Raw genomic sequence first — 21531 nt, 5'->3', positions numbered from 1 at the left:
ATGGCTGGTGAAAGAGAAAAGCAAAGACAGCAGAAGTAAAACTGACTGGATCAAACCCCACTGCACCTTGAACGTCCATCACTGTTACCAGACTTTGTCCTTCTGAGCTTTTTTTAAAAAACTATTTTTCTGGCATTGAAGAATACTTGTAATAAATGAAAAAGAAGAAGTCTCCTTTTGTAGTGCACTAAGCTAAGCTTTAACACTCAAGATAAACTTGTAGAGCTTTTCATCTTGTCAGTGCCTTTGACAAACCATTCCTGATGATTCTGAAACTCAAAACTTTCTAAGCTGAACAAGCTGGCATATGAACTCCTGCCAGCCTTCTGAATTTCTCTCCCTGAGCTTCACATCATGATATTTCCAATATGAGTGTTCAGATTGGAGAGCTGTCTGTCCTCCCTTGGAATAGAGTTAAAAAAGGCAATTCTACCTTGCTTGTACCGTTTGGTCTCTCCATCACATCAAACACAGGACTGGGAGACTTTACAGGTCTGGCAAGAATGTGAATCACATTAAACCAGCCTGAGTTTTTCTGCTGGGTACAAAAACACTGAAATCACCAATATTTCCCTTTACCAACTGCCCACAAAACTCATTTTCTGAGTTACCACATGGCACTTAAATTCTTCATAATAAGGCAGTACTTGTAACAGCATTTTGTTGGACTGCCGTTCAACCTGTACATAGTTATTTTCTACTATAAAGTAGCACTGTAGGAATTGTTACTTGCCAGATGTACATTCTTACCAAGGCAGAAGACAACACAGGAAGTTTTTGCTGTCCTGTTCAGACTCATGAAGAGCAAAATTCTTTGCTACCACTCTGGCTGCTTTCAATGCAAAGCAAAGGTGCATTTCTTCCTGAAACTGTAGATCACAGAATCCCAGAACAGTTTGGGTTGGAAGGGACCTGAAAGACCATCTCTGTCCACCCCCTGCCATGGGCAGGGACACCTTCCCCTATCCCAGGTTGCTCCAAGCCACATCCAGCCTGGCCTTGGACACTTCCAGGGATCCAGGGGCAGCCACAGCTTCTCTGGGCAACCTCTGCCAGGGCCTCAGAACCCTCCCAGCCAGGAATTCCTTCCCAATATCCCATCTAACCCTGCCCTCTAGCAGTGGGAATGAAATAACTGCTTCAGCTGCAATCTGAAGAAAAATCCACACCTAACTTATCTTGGTGGTGATGCTTGCCTACCAACTTGGATTTATTTCAGAATATGCTGGATTATGGAGTGTTTTTAAAAGCTCTAATCACTGGCATAATTCTCTCCCCCATGCAGCAAGGTGAGCTGCTGACCAAGGCACTATCCTAGAATACAGATTACATGACTTTTACAGAACATCATGATTCAGAATCAAGTGAGATCTATCCAGTTATCAGAAAGGTAAGAACCCACACAACTACTTTTCAAAAATTAAATGCTTTTTAATAAAATATGTTCACCTTAAACCCCAGACACACAGCTAGATGAAGCATAAAGCATTGCTAACCATCTCCAACTAGGCTGGAGACTGCTGGTGGTCAGCTTCAATCAATGAAAAGTTGCAGAAGTTATTGCTCAGTAATTAAATATAAAGTTTTTAGGAGCTGATGGACAGAATCAACTATCTGTTTTTCAGCTGCCATGTTCCAGGTGAAGAATCTGGGACTCCAGTGAAGGAAAACAGGAGATACATTGATTATTTTTACCCACAACTGACTAGACCAAAAAAAAATAAGTTATAAGAAGAGTGACCTCCATGAAAGACAGAGAAGTGGGACTGAATCCTGGTACTGCATATACGTTATCAGAAGAACTGTACTCTCCTATAATTAGTGATAGAAGCATTTCTAAAGGCTTAGAAGTCTTCAAAACAAAGGAAAAAACAAGCCAAGAGCCAAGGACAGCATCTGGACGAGATAATGGAGAAATGTTGTAAGAGCTGATAAAATGTCGTGTGATTTTTCTGCTCTGTATCACCAGTATCAGGGTACAGCCCCTCTGCACCCAGACATGGCATCAAGACAGGTATAAACAAGGCTACAAAAATGTTTTGCCATTGAAGCTTATCACCCTGTGTATTATTTTCAGAGTAGCTGAACACATCTGAAACGCTGCATGTGCATGGCCAAGTCAAGGACTACCCCACCATCCTCAGCAGCGGTGTAAGACTGTGATGTTTTTGACTGGATTAGCTGTTATATGGAAAGAAAAGCCAGATACTGATTTGCAGGGGATGAATAGACATGTTTCAACCTATTAAACAGTACGTTTAACCGAGAGGAGTTCAAAGTAACAGCATTTTCCTATGCTTACAATTGACAAATTCAATGTGGCATTCACATTTTAAATTATTACAGTATTCCTTTACAAAACAGGGCTCAGAAAATGGCTCTGTTGACACGGATGTGTACCAAACCTCCCCCACCTTTTTTTTGGCTTTTTCGTTTATACCCCTGGAAATAATTATACCAATAATTAAAAGAAAGGTGGCAAGTAAAAGCTTGGTACTGACTCTGTGAGACTGAAATTAAAACAGCAAAAGGGATGGGAATGCAGTCACAGCATCAAAGGGTAATCCTAGGGAACCACCTCGTGTTCCTTCTCCGGAGAGGAATTAAATGTGGTGCTTTTCTTGCAAAGATTCTAATTTTTAAGGCAAAAAGCCAGATGCTTGGTCATGTTCTAGCTGTACAAGGAATAAACCAGGCAGTGACAGCTACAAGAAGCCAGGTAGAGTTCTGGGTAGTCTGGGTCTCTTTTGTTAAAAGAAAAAGGAAAAAACAAGTGATCACGCCAGAGGAAAGAGAATGGAAATAATCTGAGAGGATGCAGGGGAAAATATGACAAATGAGAACGTTATCTGGAGAAAAACAGTTTGAGTTTGATAAACACTACGAAGGAAGACACAAAAGTGCAAAAGCAAGGCACATGACGGGCAGAGTTGGATGTTCTTGGACCTGACCAGGCTGGAATACTGTTGCTTTCCTTACTGCAATACAATTGCTAATTAGCATGTCATCCTCCTGGGCAAAGAGTCCCAGATTCAATACTTACACACTAATGCGTAAAACCAGTTGAAAAGTATAGGGCTTATAAAAATCAAAGAAGTCAAGCAGCCTAACAGCAAACCCCAGGCATGTGCTCATAGTTTGGTTCCTTACAGACATATTTACCCATCAAAACACTGTCAGTGGAGGCTGCAAAAATTCAGTGTCACCAAAAACCTGTTTAATTTAGGGTACCCATCTTCTGGTTCCCACAGTAGAACATTCTGAGTGCTCATCTTTCTAATTCGACATCAAATTAATTTTAATTTTTGTAATAATAAAGAACTCATAAATAAAGTTCTGTTATGAGTTAATGCAAATCTCCAGCCTCTAAATGTCAACAATTCTGAGGAGATAAAGGGAGGCATGTCCTCGTATGATTCAGCTTAAGTCTGTATAACCGTCCCTCGTGGGGATGGCCCCACAACCTGAGCTGGGGTAACACTTCAACTGCCCGTTACCAGCAGTGACAGCACAGCTGTATCCAAGGAAATGTTGAGAGTCTTAATTTCAGGCTGAAATGACGAATGAAATAATTATTTTCTTTAGGTTAAAAATTTAGACTTTCAGTATGTAAAGGGGGCTTATAAGAAAGATGGGGGCAGAGTTCTTTGTAGGGTCTGTAGCAGTAAGAAAAGGGGTGATGGTTTTAAACTGAAAGATGGGAGATTCAGACCAGATGTAAGAAGAAATTGTTTGCAATGAGAGAGGTAAAACACTGGAACAGCCTGCCCAGAGAAGCTGTGGCTGTCCCATGCCTGGAAGTGTCCCAGGCCAGCTTGGATGGGGCTTGGAGCAACCTGGAATAGTAGAACGCGTCCCTGCCCGTGGCAGGAGGTGGAACGAGATGATCTTTAAGATCTCTTCCAATCCAAACCATTCTGGGATTCTATTCCATGATTCTAAAAACTACTGGTGCACAAACTTACGTCTCATATCATGTCCACATAATAACTACATATTTCAATTATATATTATTATCTATCATTATGTATTTATTTATTGCAAACTAGAATTCACTTAAATGAAACAATTTTTTTCCCCCTGTTATACTTGGATGTATAGTAATCCCCAGTCCAAAGTAACAAATAATTTTAAGCCTAAACAGGTCTACTTTGCAACTTTTTTTACAAATCTGAGATCTAACAGAGCATCCTTTCCTTTGTGGCAAGATCCATATGAAGGGTGTTATGCACCACACGACAACGAGTATATCGATCCAGGTTGCTGCTGCCTACTAAAGAAGCTCCATTTCTCACTGTGCATCCATATTGCAGTAATTTTCCAGACAAATAGTGCTTTCAGCTAAACAACTGCTAAATGTACAGTTAGCACAAAAAAGCAGGAAGAAGCTAATCTGCCTCAAAAACCAAAACCTGAGCAGGGATGGGTAAGGCAATACCCCACAACTCTACAATGTAAACAGGGTAAAAAAATCAACACAACAGGAAGGGCACATGGTACTGGAGTCTTAATCCAAAGAAACCTGATGAAGTAAAGTCAGTGCGTCACATGTAATAGCAAAAGAAACATGCGATGGAAATGCAGGCTGACAAAAAAAAAACATGTCCAAACACAGTCCTGAACTTATTGCTTATGACAATAAATGGCTTTCAGCAAGTGGGATCTTGCTGCCAGTAATAGGATGCTTTGACATATGAATTTTCAAAAGGGCAAGTTTCTTTATGTCACAGCTTGGTGGCTTTAGTTCACAACAACTGACACTGCAGGTCCCTCTCCAGCAGAGCAAGGAGTGCACACAGTATGAAAAAGCTGTGAAGAAGCTACTTAAAACAGCTGGAGACACTATAACAGTTTCCTTCCCAGGAACTCCACAATTCACATCAGCAAAACCACCTTGGACTCACCACTCACCCAGGCAGTTCTGAGTGACCGCTTAAAGGGCATCTGCTCCCTTTGCCTCTCTAAGTCAGAGAATCCCAGAATGGTTTGGGTTAGAAGGAAACTTAAAGCTCATCTCATTCTACTCCACTGCCATGGGCAGGGACACCTTCCACTAGAATAGGCTGCTCCAAGCCCCATCCAACCTGGCTTTGGACACTTCCAGGGATCCAGGGGCAGACACAGCTTCTCTGGGAAATCTGGGCCAGGATCTCACCACCCTCCCAGCCAGGAATTCCTTCCCAATAGCCCATCTAACCCTGCCCTCTGGCAACAAGAAGCCATTGTCCCTTGTCCTGTCCCTCCATCCCTTGTCCCAAGTCCCTCTCCAGGCCCTGGAAGGGGCTCTCAGGTCTCCCTGGATCCTTCTCTTCTCCAGGTGAACCCCCCCAGCTCTCCCAGCCTGGCTCCAGAGCAGAGGGGCTCCAGCCCTTGGAGCATCTCTGTGGCCTCCTCTGGACTCTCTCCAACAGCTCCACATCCTTCTGCTGTTGTGGACCCCAGAGCTGGAGGCAGCTCTGCAGGTGGGGTCAAGTCCTCCTCTCCCAGCCAGGCAGGATGTAGGAAAAGGAGTCAGAGGAAGGTGCAGCAAGCACCAGGTACAGCACTCCATATATCAGGGAGGGCTGCACCATGTCTGTGTTGCTGCACCCACAGTGGGACCCACCCATCATCCTCAGCTCTGGGGCTGAAAGCTTCCATGTGGATGCAGGGATAGAAGAAAGGTGAGGGTGGACGTTTCCCAGGCAACATTAATTATGGCTTTTCTCCATTCTGAGCCCCTATTCACGATGACTCACTATAATTTTTCATCAGTGAGATTCCATAATTTGCAAACATAAATCATAAAAATTTCTAGTCATAAATGACTACTTCCTCCATGACGCAGACATGACTATAAAGGCAATTTTGTCAGCAATGGAAAACAAATGGACACACATCCCGAATATTTAACAGATACCAAAAAGACTAAGAATGCCAAATTAACCCCAAACAGCTCCTGCCATTCCTTTTACCAGGAAGAAACAAGGAGGAAAAATTTGGTAAACTGTTCCAGATCCATAAGCCGCAGCCACAAAATGTATAGCTGAATGAACAGTTCAGTTCATTTTCCATCACATTTTTTTTTCATCTGGCTTTGTACATGCTAAGGAATACTTCAAATAATTATGTTTTTGGACATTCAGTAGTTAGTTCTTCCATGCCTGCCTGAAAGCCACCCATTACAGACTCCAGGGTGGTTTTCCGCACTCTTCTCTGTGGAATAGACAAGTGACACTTCAGGGAATTTCACCTTGATAACATAATTTAACAGCATCTACAATTATAAATGATGTAAACTTCCCTTTCCTTTTTAAAGAGGAATATCTACAGTTAAATAGTTTCAAATAATTTATTTTTAGTTGCTTTAAGAGAAGCATATGTATCTTGTTTGTATTAGCTTTGGGGAGATTCCAAGAGAGCTGTCTGAATTTCCTGCATTTTCAGCAGAAAATAAAACCTTCAACAAAATAAACTCGCTCTGCCAAAGGAGTGGAAGAGCGGAGGGGAAAGAAGGAAGCTCACAAGAAAGCTGTTCTTACCCTCACTGAGCAAAGGAACTTCAAAGCCAAGCCTTTGGTGACCGGAATCTTATCTTCATCTCTTTTACTGGCAATACACTTCAGCTGTTCTATGTCAAACCCAGACAACTTTTGGTCAAGTAGGTATTAAGTGAAAAAATGCAGGGCCTATGGTGATTATAGCCTCAAAAAGTAACTGGCATCTCTGATCACTACTTAGAAATGAAAGCAGAGCTGTCACACCAGAGCAAAGTTTGTTGCCAGACACTTTACTAAACAAACTGTCCATCCTGACACTCCTTCATTGCCCTCCTGAATAACTGAGCAAGCTAAAAGGGCGGGTTTTCACCCATGTCCAGCCAGCCCATGTGGTAACACAACATTTCCAACGAGGAACACAGTGCTTCCAGCCTGTACCACGATGCCAAAGCCCACCACAGCCCACAACAAGGCTACGCTGTAGGAGATGCCGTGGTGGTGTGTCCTGTCCCAGGGAAAAAGGCCCAGGAGCTGCTGCTCCAAGGCAAAACACACTAAACAACACCCGCCAAGGCAGCAAACCCAACTGCTTGGAAGAAACCCTGTCTGCCACAGGGTTGGGCTTCAATAGCCACTGGCCAAGGAAAGACAAAGCTGCTTCTGAGGGCACATGTATATGCAAGTGAAGGTGTAGGTGCTTTGTTGGTACTTCTTACGTGACTTCATTGTGTTTGTTATCCAGCTGACCAGCTAATGCACAGCTCATCTCCTGGCCACACCTTCACTTTCATCTCTTCTTCCATCCATGCCCTTGCTATCTTGGAAATTCCAACCCTAAAACACTTCATGTTGAAATAACTTAATTTAGCCTTTACCTCTCTCAAAGTCCAAAATCAATCAAAAATACTATAAAATAGCCCAAAGTCCCTCAGTGCTTTACTGATTCTTGGTGATGCTTCACCATCCTAGACCTCTGCCCATTTTACCTGTTTACTGAGGACTTTACAGTTCAAAGAATCTCAGAATGGTTTGGTTTGGAAGGGACCTTAAAGCTCATCTTGTTCCGTTGGCAAGGGACACCTTCCACTAGGCCAGGGTGCTCAAAGCCCCCATGATCAATCAATCAAATCAAATTATTTTCATCCCAACTAGCTTAGAAAAAGTAAATTACTATGCTAGGCATCTCTTCAAGAGGCAAGTCTAAGTCCACCAAGAAGCTCCAGCACAAGGGGGGGTCCACCTCAGTGCCCAAAAAACCTGACAGTCACCAGCTAGGGGCTCCAACATTGCACATGAAAGAAGACAGCACTTCCAAACCACATTCAACAATGACAACAAAATGCAAATATGGCTTAGTAGAACTAAACCCAATCGTTGTCTAAGGTACCACAAAACTGGGGAAGCAACTGCTGCTAGGAAAATGACAGCATTCCTGCTAAGAAAATCAAAGTTAAAACTGTGAATCTGTATTTTTGTCAAATCATACTTGAAATACTAATGAGGTTCTCTTGCTGTTGAAAGGAAATGGAGATTTCTCCGCTTCTCCTTGAAACTAAGCAGTATTCCCTAGAGGTATGGGAAGATTTTGTTTAGTTTGACTGGTAGAACAGGAAAGGACAAGTTCCCTATGCAACCCCAACTCCACCATACAAAGGTAAATAGATCATTATGATACAGGCTTTAATTAACAGAACCCATCTACGCTGAGAAGAGTTCAAGGACTTTAAAGACATTCCTCAAGTGAAAAATTTCTGATTCCAGCCCTACACACTCAGCTTAGCTGCAAAATGTCACCAACAAATCAGTTTGGAGGAGTCATTCAGCAATTACTGCTGTGGGAACTGAAATCGTGATACTCATCATGGAATCACAGAATGGTTTGGGTTGGAAAGGACCTCAAAGATCATCTCATTCCAATCCCAATTCCACCAGTAGGGACACCTTCCCCTATTCCAGGTTGCTCCAAGCCACATCTAACCTGGCCTTGAACACCAGGGATCCAGGGGCAGCCACAGCTTCTCTGGGAAACTTGTGCCAGGGCCTCAGAACCCTCCCAGGCAGCAATTCCTTCCCAATATCCCATCTAATCCTGCCCTCTGGCAGTGGAAAGCCATTCCCCCTTGTCCTGCCACTCCGTGATCCAGTAAAAAGTCCCTCTCCATTTTCTTGTAGGCTCCCTTCAGGTACTTCCTAATTCAATTTTTTTCAATTGCATGGCAGGTGTTATACCACACAAAGTTTCCCATTTATGTGTTTGATGCATAATGGTACTTACTGAAATCTATAGACTTACAAGTATATTTCTGAAAGACAATTTCTGAAGAACATCTTTGAAGGAAGTAAGTGGTCTTCCAAGAAGGAACAAACTTAACAATTGCGTAGGTTGGTACAGTCACTACATACACACTCATTTTTGTGTTTCAGTATCTACCTAAGTCCAGATTTAATCATCCTTGTCATATCTTTATTGCTGCTTCAGAATGGGTTCTTAACCTTTTCATCCTATGTGATGTTTTGAAGTAGAGAAAGCCTTATTTCTATCATGAAGAAGAATAAGATGGAAAAATACGACATCTTGCAAACGGCCAGAAAAAAAGACCAATTAGCAATTTAAACCAAACAGTTTTCTTCACATTTTTCCTTCACACCTCCCAAACTTTCCTCTGTACAGTACACCACAGTTACAGGATTTATCCACTAGTTCTTTATAGCCCCAACATCATCTCCGGCTATATTATCAACTATATTCTTCACCCTCGGTATTATGTTTAGCAGTAACAACTATGATACTCATTGCAAAAATTATATATACACATATATTAGCATATTTCCCATGAATCAACAGCTGTCATTCAAGAAAATCACTCAGTGCCACAGACTACTCAAATCTTGGGCTCAGTTCTGGGCTCCTTCATGACAAGAGAGACATTGAAGGGCTGGAAGGGAACGGAGCTGGGGAAGGGTCTGGAGCAGGAGCGTCTGAGGGAGCTGGGGGGGCTCAGCCTGGAGAAAAGGAGGCTCAGGGGGGACCTTCTGGCTCTGCAACTCCCTGATGGATCCGGGGGGGGTAGCTGGGGTCTTCTCCCAAGGAACAAGGGAAGGGATGAAAGCAAACAGAATCAAGCTGTGCCAGGGGATGTTAAAGGTTGGATATCAGGAAAATTTCCTCATGGAAAGGGCTGTCAGGCATTGGAAGGGGCTGACCAGGGCAGTGGTGGAGTCCCCATCCCTGGAGGGATTTAAAAGCCATGTGGATGTGGCACTTGGGGACGTGGGTTAGTGGTGGCCTTGGCAGTGCTGGGGGAGAAGCTGGACTTGATTATTTTAGAGGGCTTCTCCAACAAAAACCTGTGATTCAACGATTTTGCAGACCTACCTTTAGTGTCTAAGCGATTTTAATTGGGAAGATATCAAACCAACCTGAACATACAGCAATCCCTGACTAAAGCTGTGAATTGCACAGAAGGTGAATTCCTAAGTTCTCCTCCAGATCCACACCGATTAGATCCTGTGGTTCAGCATCTCTGCCGTGAGATTTCAAAACCATTACTGACTTGGAACTATGACAGTTGTCTTGCACTGAAAGTACCACTCTGAATAATTTTGACTCTGTCTAAGGGAAGAAACATGACAAGACTGTGTAATCCAAGTTCTCAATAACAAACACAGCCTGTGTGGAGTTTCCATAATTTCTATACTATCCAAGCAGAAGATCTTCCGGTCCTGATGACACACAGGATGTCAGTGGGAAAAGTCAGTGCTGCTCTCTACCCAGCAGCCAAAAAGATTATGTATTCCTGCCCTTGGGGTGAAAATTGCTATTGAAATTTCTGTGGGAGGCATAAGAAAGTCAAGAAAGCATTTGCAGAGCAGACATATCCATCATTACAACGTGGGGAATGCCAAGGAGGCAAGTGAAGGGGTGTTACTGCTGAGGCCACACTGCCCCTGATTCCACAGTGCAAGACTCCTGCTCTGCTCAGACACCAACAATCACTGCAAAGGTAAATGAAGGTGGGCAGCACATTGACAGAAAATCACAACAAAATGCAAAAAACCCCTGCTGACGGCCTCATGACAATATCAGGCATGTTTAAAAATAGTAGTGACGTAAAAAAGGTTGATTCAACATGTTGCTGTTCACGTAGAAGGTGACTGTGTGCGCACAGAAAACTTCTTATGGTGGCTCAGTATGAAGCACCAGCAGTGCATGATAAAAAATGTCAGGTATCAGGTGAGAGACACTTGATAAGGGGATATGGTAGCAGATTCTCAAACTGCTGTGAGCAGTAATATGCTGCTTTACAGTCATCATCTTACACCAAAGTTGAAGATAAATCATGGAGAGGGCTTTTTTTTCTCATGATATATTAAGAGATAGCAGCATGGTTAGGAAAGTAATTCAGAAATATAACTCTTTATGAGACCACTTGGAATACATACATATTCATTCTTTCAGTGGTGTTAAATATTCTGAAAATTAAAGGGGATAGATTAACAAAGGTGTGAGAAGTCAATCATATTAAAAGGAAAAATTGCATTACTGATCTTTGAAGTGGTGTGCAGCATAAAGGATCTATAGATAAGTCCCTTTAAAATATTACAAAGTATAAGAAAGTGTTTTTATTTGTTTTCCTCTTACCTTACCAACTCTTCAAAACGAGTCACTGTCGGTAAAAGTATCATTTAATCAATTAAGATTGGCCCAAAAAACCTCCATGAACGAATTTCAGTACCCGCTTTCTCCAGTTGAATAAACTGCAAATCATAAGGAGATAAGAAACAGCCCTTCTGAGGGCTGATAGCAGACAAACCAAATAAATGGGGTAACTTTTAGATTGAATGCTGGTTTTACTGCATTCCATCTTACTTTTCAAGGACACTTGGACACAAGGACGCTGCATCAGTTCTGAAAAACACAGGCAGATGACCACTGCTCTGCTTCCTGCTCAATGCTCTGGAAGCACAAAGCAGCTGTAGCCTGAAGGCCAAAAACCAATCCTTTAACTGAGATCTGGAAAACTCGAAACTCACATGAAATAATTGTGGAAGTCTGTGTACATAGGCACGTGTTCCCATAAGCAACAGATGACATTTTGTCAAATGTTGAAGCAAAACACTCTTGATAGAAATACGTAAAAACTGCATTATCCAGCTAAGTAAAATTTCCTGGAATATTTATGAAGCCTCATCTATTTTGGGACCAAATTTAATTTTGTGCAGCCTGGTTCATCAAGTGCAGCAGTGACAGACAGGGACAAGATGAAAGATTACTGCTGAAAGGCAGAGAAGCACCTGGGTATGTTGTATATCCATCTGGAGTCAGTTGACTCTTCCTCAGCAAAATCTTGTACATGATTATGATTGTTTACCTATAGTTTACACTAAGTTTTCTAATGAATTTTAAATAACATAGCCTACCACAAGGTCAGATGGCTAATTTTTTGCAGAAAAATGATTTTATATTTCAGAAAAAGTCCATGAAGCCTTTTTCCTTAAGAATGTAACATGACTCTTCCTATTGACTTGATATATCAAAATCTAAAAGATCAGTGTGGGAATGGGAAAACTTATCATTATTTGTTCTGGTAACTCTTTTGTGGCTGCACTGAGTAAACATCTAATTTCTCTGCAAGTGCCACAGATTAGTTGCTGGTGAGTGGCCGAAAGACCCGCTTTTAGGAACTGCAACATCCATTTTCCCAGTTTATTTAGGGAGAAGAGATACACTTGAGATAATGATTCTGATTGCAGTGAACAAAACAAATTGAACGTGCAATGTTACAATAAATCCTATTTTCTCTAGAACAGGATGGTTGTTTTTTGTTATTAGCAAACATTATCTTTGAGGTCAAGAGTTTGGGTTAGTACACACATAAATGATGGAGTGGAACAGGCTCTGTACACATTGTACCAGCTTGATGGCAACAAAAATGGATCAGAACACAGTCTATTTGATGAAAATGTCATATATTCAGTAGCAGGACACAGCTTGGTCTCCAGCCTAAATAAGTACAAGAGCATCTGTAGAAGAGCTCCACCACATTCCAGAAACGTATCTGAAAGACAATTTTAAGAAGAAAAGGTATCTTAATTGTCCCAGCTTTGTTTCAGATGAAGGCAATCAGACATCTCCCAACAGTGCTGGGGACAAGAAGTACAGGAGTATTAAGTAACAGAAATATATTAGAGACTTTTCTCATGAATGTTTTAAAAGATACTTTCCTGACATGGCTTTATATTTGGTATTTCACTGGCAGAAAACAGATGTAGAGTATGACTATCAGCTTCTTGGTTTGGTTTTCTATTTTGTTTTGTTATGTTTTTCTGGTTTGAGTCTTTGTTTTGTGTTTTTAAAATGTCTTTCCCCCTTATTTTCCCCTAAAACATGAGAAAAATTTAAGTTGGCATAAATTAAGAAAGAAAAAAAAAGAGTATTTTTCATATGTGTTATTCCAAACCTTCTCCTGCTGTTGCTGTAGTTAAACCCTAGGAAGCCAGACATCAACTGAAAGCATCGTCCCAGGTTGCTCCAAGCTCTGTCCAGCCTGGTCTTGGACACTTCCAGGGATTCAGAGGCAGACACAGCTTCTCAGGGAAACCTGTGCCAGGGCCTCATCACCCTCACAGACAGCAATTCCTTACCAATATCCCATCTAACCCTGCCCTCTGGCAGTGGGAAGCCATTCCCCCTCATCCTGACCCTCCATCCCTTGTCCCCAGTCCCTCTCCAGCTCTCCCGAGCCCCTTTAGGCACTGGAAGGGGCTCTCAGGTCCCCCTGCAGTCTTCTCTTCTCCAGGTGAACCCCCCCAGCTCTCTGTATCTAACTGAGACCTTGTTAAGAATTGCTACTTTTTGTCCAAATTCTGTGTTATTGTTTCTGTAATTAACCAATTCTGTGGAATAACTCCAATTTATAAAAACTGATCTAGCATACAAAATGTGCAGTGTATTCCTCTAATTCGCTTAGTTCCTGATGCACAAAAAAATGAAACATTTCAAAGAAATTGCTGGTTACATGTAAGAGAACTAAAAGTTTATCTTTCCAATTGCACCCGTGAAACACATTAGGGTGTCTCTATACAATGCAATAAACATGACTAAGAGATATTCTTATAAATTTCTATTTCTTCTAAATACACTCTTCACATGTTTTGAGAGGTTTCCTGTGGGAGTTGAGGACCATGAAGAAGAACAGTATCAGAGACGGAAGAAAGCATTACAAGAATCCATAGAAGAGGAAGATGAAGTTTGAACATAAGGGACTTTCAGCAAATACAATGGAATGAGTGGCTTTTGATGTTTGTTATATTTTCCTACTTTGTACTCCCACATTTTTATGAAAAATCCCCTCACGTTGTTTATTCCTTTTATCCCCATGTTCTGATTGGTTGTGTAGCTGCCGCAACGCAGATGTTCCATACAAGGCTATGCCTCTCCCCTTTAACCCTTATAGAGATGTAACCTCTCCTTATTCTCCCTGTTAAGGCAAGTTCCCTCCTTCTCTTTCCCTAAATGTCATGTTCACACCCCCAGTTCCAGAATGTTCCTTTCTTCCCCTATATAAAGGGGAAGCCATGTTAACAAAGGGCTTACTTACTTGCTCATCCACCTACATGCCTACAACGAACCCTGAGTAAGCGTCCCTTATTTCCCCGCCGGGCCGTAACAAATGGCACCCAAGGCGTGAGGCAGGTTTTGTAGGTCCTTCACATTGAAGGAACTCACCTGCCCACCTAGGCACAAGTATTGCCGGAGAGAGAGGCAAGAGGCGTACTCCGACGGCCTCTCCCAGCTGAACGGCAGATACGCGCTACGAGCGGGCTGATCCACGCACCCAAAAAGAAAGAGGTGAGCAGCTGCGGGCAACACATCTTTTCCTGTGATTTCCCCTACCCATTCCAATCAAAAATTTAATCATGGGAGCTCAACTGTCAAGGAGCGAAAATGAAGTATACCGCAATTTAAAAACATTAATTGATCAACATGGCCATACTTATGATAAAAATTCGTTAAAGTCACTAGCCAAATGGATAGAAAAAAGAAAAGAATCAGTCTCTGAAATTCTAAACTATGAGGAATGGGAAAAAATTGGAGAAAAACTGTGGAAAGCAAGCGATAGGGGAGACAAACTTGCAATTAAATCGCTAATAGCCTGGCGAATGATTTTACTCGTAGTAAAACAACAGAGAAAGACAAGACAAAAAAGTCCTTCTTGGAGAGATTCAATGCCTCAAAATGGTAGCTCTCCTGTCTCCTCAAAGAAAGGTGGGAACTTCACAGAAATCCAAGATGGCAAGCAAAGGGGTGGTGACCAAAATGGCGCAAAAAGTAATCCTCAAGATGGCGTTGCGGCAATGGGCTGGAAAACTAACTTACAAAATGGCGACATAACAACTAGCACCTTAGCAACGCCAGAACATAACAACACACAAGACATGTCCATATCCTCTAACCCTGTAATGACATCATCACCCTGGAAATTAGAAGGTGAAGGGAGTCATCAAAATGGCAGCGCCCATGATACTTCCGGTGTAAACTTCCGGAAAGATGGCGCCATCCATGATACACTATCAGACACAGATCCAACAAACCTCAACAGTAGATGGGCCATTCCACGCAAACAAGCGGAGGAAGCAGGTGACCTAGAATTTATAAAAGCTTTTCCTGTTTACACAGAAGAGGGCCACCCACCAACATGGCAACCGCTTTCATACCCTGTTCTCAAAGATATAAAAAAGGCAATACATGAATATGGACTTAATGCGCCATTCACAATAGGATTATTAGAATCATTATTTTATGCATATACGTTAACACCAAATGACATAAGAACATTAACAAAAGCAATCCTTACCACCATGCAGTATTACATGTTTGAGAACGAATGGAAAGCCTCAATAAGGAAATATGTGGATGAGACTTTTGCATATAGAAGAATATCTATTAATGATACCATTAATCGCCTTTACGGCGAAGGGCCATATGCCTCAAATAACCAACAAGCGAGAATCAACATCGAAGAACTAGACCGCACAAAAAATTTTGCCTTAGTTGCAATTAAATCAGTAGCTGATGCCTCCACTCCTAGTCAATCATTCACCACCATTCAACAAGGAGTGAAAGAACCATTTCTTGAATTTGCTACCAGATTGAGAGAGGCAATTTCAAGACAAATTTCTCATAAGGAAGCCCAAGAAGCCCTATTTCAAAAATTAGCTGTTGAAAAAGCTAATGAAGATTGCCGAGAAATACTAAAACATTTAAAAAATCCTACGTTAATGGAAATGGTAGAGGCATGTCGTCATGTTGGCTCACATAACTATAAAACGAAATTACTTGCAACAGCAATGAAAGAGCCACAAAAATGTTTTAATTGCGGAGAAAGTGGTCACTTAAAAAAGGCTTGTCCAAAAATTAAAACTCTGCCTCCTCCTCTTCCACCTTATCCATGCAAGAATTGCGGGAAGGGCAGACATTGGACTCACACTTGTAGATCTAAATACGACATTTCAGGAAGACCTTTACCACCTAAAACACCACCACAAAACAGGAAAGGGCCAGTACAGGGAAACGGGGTGAAGAGCGCCAGAGGGAGTGCGCAGACACAAAAGACCCTCCCGAACTGTTAACACTGCCCAACACTACCCTCAGCACCAGAAGACACAGAAATGTAATCCTACAGTGGATAGATTTATCTCCTATTATACCATCAACAATTTAAAATAGTGATTTTCATATAATTCCTGTAGCACCATCAAAAGAAGTATTCGTTGAAGACACATACCTTTTGACAAACTCTGCTTCAGTAGCCAAAAAAGGCATCATAATTGTACCACAAGTAATAAAGAATTTAAAGACTAATTCCTTAAACATTAAAGTAAATGTCGCTTTTTCACCAGTGACAGTTTCAGATGAATCACCAATAGCGCATTTACTGTCTTTGTCTCAGCTATCCAAATTTTCAACTGAAGAACCCTTACAAGTGAACTGGGCACAATCAATTAATAGTGAAAGACCAATAATAACTTGTTCTGTCTATTCTCCCATAGTAGGTCAAACAGTAGGTCAAACAGTTTCCACTGTCTGATTAACAGACACAGGAGCTGATTTTACAATTACAGCAGAAGAAGACTGGCCTCGACACTGGACGCTGACCTCATCATTCATTCACATCAGTGGGGTAGGTGGTTCCCAATCACCCAATCAGAGTGCAAACATCTTGACAATTACCGGACCAGAAGAGAGGACAGCAACTGTCCTTTTGTTTTGCAGTTACGTCTGACTCTTTGGGGAAGGGATGTTTTATTTCAGTGGGGAGTCTTAATTTCATCAAATTTATAATAGTGGCCATTGGCACATAGCAGCTACTCCGTCTACAGTGGAAATCAGAAAAAACAATATGGGTAGACCAGTGGCCATTAAAAGCAGTAAAGCTGAGCATCCTTTATCAATTAGTAGAAGAACACTTAAACAAAAATCATATTGAACCTTCTGCTAGTGCTTGGAACTCTCCAGTTTTTGTTATAAAAAAGTCTTCAGGACAGTGGAGACTTTTACAAGACCTTAGGAAGATCAATGAGGCCATAGAGCCGATGGGAGCACTGAAACCAGGCATGCCATCGCCTGCAATATTGCCAGAAAAATGGTCCTTAGTTATAATCGACATTAAAGATTGCTTTTTTCATATCTTACTTAACCCTAAAGATTGTTAGAAGTTTGCTTTTTCAGTTCCCTCAACGAACATTGCTGAACCACGCCAGAGGTACCAGTGGAGAGTTCTCCCACAAGGAATGAGAAATTCGCCAACTCTGTGTCAGCAGTACGTTGCAGATATTTTGTCTTTGATCAAAAAAAGGTACCCTTAAACCATTTTGTTCCATTACATGGATGATATATTAATTTGTGATCAAAATTACTCTGTGGTGCAGGAAGTTTTACAAACAACAGTTAACACTCTAAAAACACATGACTTGCAAATTTCAGAAGACAAAACACAGTGAGAATCTCCCTGGAAATATCTAGGATGGAAAAATCACAGAATTCTCCATCACCCCACAACAAGTAACTATTAACACAATGATTTCTACTCTAAATAACTTGCAAAAGCTTTTAGGTCAGATAAACTGGGTCTGTCCCGTGTTAGGTATAACCACAGATGAATTACATCCTCTTTTCTCTCTTCTAAAAGGAAATCCAGACCTTACCTCTACCAGAACTCTCACCCCAGAAGCCACACAAGGCTTGAGAGTAGTAGAACAAAAGTCAGATAATCAACAAGGACACAAAAAGCAAGAAAGTGAACCTCCTGTATTAATAATCTTAAAAGGTCAAATGCAACCATTTGGGTTGCTGGGACAGTTTTACCATCAAGGAATTGAATTTTGTGTATGGGAATGGTTGTTTCTATCTCATCAATTTTGTAAAACACTAGTAACCTTTCCAGAAGTGTTGAGTCAATTATGTTTCAAAGGCAAAACAAGGTGCTGGGAGCTCTCAGGCACAGATCCACAAACAGTGTATCTGCCCCTGACCTCCGAGCAGCTTGAAAAGCTGCAGACAACGAGCCACGACTGTCAAATTGTCATGTTAAATTTTACAGGAGAAATTAAAATTCACCTTCCTGCTTGCAACTTTGTTCAGAGATTAAACCAAATTCCACTTCAATTGAATCAAATCTATCAAAAACTCCAATAAAAGGTTTGAAAACAGTATTTACAGATGGATCAGGGAGAGCTAGAAATGCGGTAGTGATTTGGAAAGAAAAGGATAACTGGCATCAAGACAACCATAAAGTGAAAGATTCTCCTCAAATAATTGAGTTGTCTGCAGTTGTTCGTGCCCTGACCTTGTTTTCGTCCCAAAGTATAAACATAGTCTCCAACTCCAATATGTTGTTGGGATTGTACAAAGGGCTGAAAATTCTTACTTATGTGATATAAACAATCAAACCTTATTTAACTTATTTAAACAATTGTTATTTCTTATTCAGAATCCCAACTTCCCATTTTTCATAATGCACCTCCAATTGCACACCTCCTTGCCTGGTTCTGTAGTGGAATTGCCTCACAGACCAACCAGGAGGTTCGACAGTTATCCCACAGTGCTTGGAGCAAGCCAAGCTGTCACATGAATTTTTTCACCAGAATGCAAAATCATTGCAAAAACAATTCGGTATAAATCAAGCAAAAACAATAATACAAACATGTCCAGATTGTCAATTAGTATCTCCACTAAAACCAGAAGGAATTAATCCCCGAGGGTTGGAACCCCTCCAAATTTGGCAAAGTGATATAACTCATGTCTCTTCATTTGGTAAATTAAAGTATGTACATGTTTTGATTGATACATTTTCAAAATACATTGTGGCAACCACACATTCTAGTGAAAAGAGTAAAGATGTGAAAAAACACCTTATGACAGCATTTACACACACGGGAGTGTAAAACAGATAATGACCCCGCATACATCTCAAAAACAACACAAGAATTCCTAGCGCTGTGGGGCATCGAACACAAGACAGGCATTCCTCATAACCCTACAGGACAGGCAATCGTAGAGCGCGCACACCAAACAATTAAAAACATGCTAATAAAACAAAAAAGGGGGAGTATGGGACTAACTCCCCAAGAACAACTCCAGAAAGTCACGTGTGTTTTAAATTTTTTAAATCAAATAGAAAATGAAATCACTGCAGTACAGAAACATTTTCTCTCTTGAGACAGTCCTCAAATATCAAAAGCAAAAATTATCTATAAAGATCTAATTACAGGTGAATGGGTGGGTCCTTTCCCTCTAATTACATGGGGGAGAGAACACACCTGTGTCTTAACAGATAAAGGTCCTATGCGGATTCCATCAAGATGGACCAAGCCATATCAAGACAATCTTCCTTCTTCATCACCTCCATCCTCATCATTACCTATGGATTCCTGATCTGCCATCGAATACAGTCAACTACCCTTCCTTCCTGAACCCACTAAACAGAAGAAAACGTTTGGGTGAAGTTGGCAAATAAAACCGGGTCAGATACTTCATGTTTATCTATTTCAAATTTGAAAAAGCTGTTTAAAAGTTGTTTAGTGGGTATGCCCTCAGAACAAGAGTTTAATGGATTTCTACGTAGTCATTAGTTCACTGATATTGAACCTCAAGAGAGAAACATCTTAGGTTCAATCAAGACTAATCATTGCCTTGTGTTTGAAAAAATCAACACTACATGAAAAATTACACAAAATGTAACACCTAGAAAAAACATATATAACAATACTTCTATTTGGTGCAACGGAAAAAAACTAAAAAGATTGTTACAGAAACAATTGCTAAACCAAAGGCTTTTACACAAGGCAATTTTCTGATCTGTGGAGAAAGAGCCTGGGCAGGAGTTCCTTCCCACCTGGTAGGAGAGCCTTGTTCAGTTTGGAAATTGGCATTATTTAACCCAGAGAAAACCTTTCTCCCAAGTCAGAAACCATCTACTTTAATTCGGCCACCAAAAATTAAAAGATCATTTGTTGCATATAAGGTGCTGCCCACCACTAAAGCTCCACAAAAACTTGATTGGAGATTCCCCAAAGGTATTCCATTTCCTACCTCTATTTCAAAAGTACTAAGAAAAAAACAAACCACAGTAAGCCCGACCACTCTTCCCTCAAGCTATACGCTGCCCCATCCAGGTCTCTTTTCATTTACAGAACACCTACCATTTACAGAAGACTGTGACCCTAATATCTATATTTGGTCAAGAATGAAAAATTTCTGGAGTAACTTCATTCTACCAGGGATCGGAACTGCACATGCTTTGTCACTTCTGACACACATGGGGTTGTTGGTTGGCCAAGGAGGCCAACCCCACCAGCATAGCCATCGAAGGCCTCTTAGCCGACACCTAAAAATTAAAAAAAGTTACCTTACAAAACAGAGCAGCCATAGACTTTCTACTACTTGCTCATGGTCATGGCTGCCAAGAATTCAAAGGAATGCATTGTCTCAATTTTTCTGATCATTCTCAATCGACTAGTAGTAGCATCTCCGAGTTAAGAAACTTAATAAAAGAGATACATGCATCTCCCAAGTATAGCTCCAATGATCTTTTTGATTGGTTTCAACTTCCAAACGCCCCCAATTGGCTCAAACAAATAATTATAATTTGTTTTTCAATTCTGTTTTCTCTAGTTATAACTTTGTTAATCCTACCTTGCCTTTTTGCTTATGTCAAAAGATTTATTATCAAGAATGTTTCCTCAGCATTCTTTTTAGAAAACAAAACAGGCAGAGATGTGGGAGTTGGACCATGAAGAACAGTATTAGAGATGGAAGACAGCATTACAAAAATCCATGGAAGAGGAAGATGAAGTTTGAACATAAGGGACTTTCAGCAAATACAATGGACTATTGCATGAATGCACGGGTTTTGATGTTTGTTATATTTTCCTACTTTGTACTCCCACATTTTTATGGAAAATCCCCTCACGGTGTTTATTCCTTTTATCCCCATGTTCTGATTGGTTGTGTAGCTGCCGCAGTGCAGATGTTCCATACAAGGTTATGCCTCTCCCCTTTAACCCTTATAGAGATGTAACCCCTCCTTATTCTCCCTGTTAAGGCAAGTTCCCTCCTTCTCTTTCCCTAAATGTCATGTTCACACCCTCAGTTCCAGAATGTTCCTTTCTTCCCCTATATAAAGGGGAAGCCATGTTAATAAAGGGCTTACTTACTTGTTCATCCACCTACATACCTACAACGAACCCTGAGTAAGCGTCCCTTATTTCCCCGTTGGGCCGTAACAGTTTCCCACAAGAAATTTTACAGAGAACAAGCAACTACTACTGTCAGTAGGGATAAACAAAATGAAAATACTCCCTTATACATTTCTTTAATGCTGCTTTTAAGGCCAGGTGATGAGGAAATCAGTTTTCAGCAAGTGGCTTATTTTGCTGCATGTGATACTTCATATGAGCAGCACAAGAGGAACCAACGCTTTTTCAAAACTCACTTTTGGTTTTGAATTTCTGCCTATATTAATAATTATTCTTCTCCAAACCTCTGTCT

At 41.1% G+C, this 21531-nt stretch overlaps 1 protein-coding gene across 4 annotated transcripts in view; it reads right to left on the bottom strand.

Moving 5' to 3' along the window:
* The window catches only part of DYM (dymeclin), a 215479-nt gene that overhangs the window by 44999 nt on the left and 148949 nt on the right, over positions 1-21531 (bottom strand). The gene's annotated exons all lie outside the window — the stretch shown is intronic.

The sequence above is a fragment of the Lepidothrix coronata genome, unplaced genomic scaffold, assembly GCF_001604755.1.
Source record: "Lepidothrix coronata isolate B3197 unplaced genomic scaffold, Lepidothrix_coronata-1.0 Scaffold77, whole genome shotgun sequence".
In the NCBI taxonomy this organism is placed as follows: domain Eukaryota; kingdom Metazoa; phylum Chordata; class Aves; order Passeriformes; family Pipridae; genus Lepidothrix; species Lepidothrix coronata.
Note: the sequence above shows the minus strand (reverse complement) of the source record. Positions and strands in the feature narration are given on the sequence as shown.